The following is a 406-nucleotide window of genomic DNA, read 5'->3' as shown; positions in this document are numbered from 1 at the left end:
AAAACCTCCAGAGTCAGGCCGACCTCCTGGAACTCCAACCCGGCCTGGAGCCACCGGTTTGTCCCCTTCCCGGTTCTCACGACATGCATCGACACTCGGCTCAGCCCCGGCAGCCGCAGCTCCCGCCGGCCCCGGCCAGCCGGGTCAGCCCCTTTCCACCACACACCGGGCTCCGCACTTAGCCAAACCTCCAACATCCCTACGCGAGGCGACCTCTGCCCTCGCCTCCGTTTGGCTACCCGTCTCTTTGGCGGAGTTGCTTTTTTATTTTTTTTTTGACTTCCCCCGCTTCGGCACATAAGCAAACCCCGAGGGGAAAACCGGCAGGCCCGTGCCCGCCTCCTGCAACTCCAGCTCGGCCCCGAGCACCTCAATTCTCCCCATTCCGCTTCTCCGCCACCCCCAT

This window comes from Eleutherodactylus coqui, unplaced genomic scaffold, assembly GCF_035609145.1.
Source record: "Eleutherodactylus coqui strain aEleCoq1 unplaced genomic scaffold, aEleCoq1.hap1 HAP1_SCAFFOLD_508, whole genome shotgun sequence".
Taxonomy (NCBI): domain Eukaryota; kingdom Metazoa; phylum Chordata; class Amphibia; order Anura; family Eleutherodactylidae; genus Eleutherodactylus; species Eleutherodactylus coqui.
The sequence above is the reverse complement of the archived record's forward strand: the minus strand, read 5'-3'. Positions refer to the sequence as shown.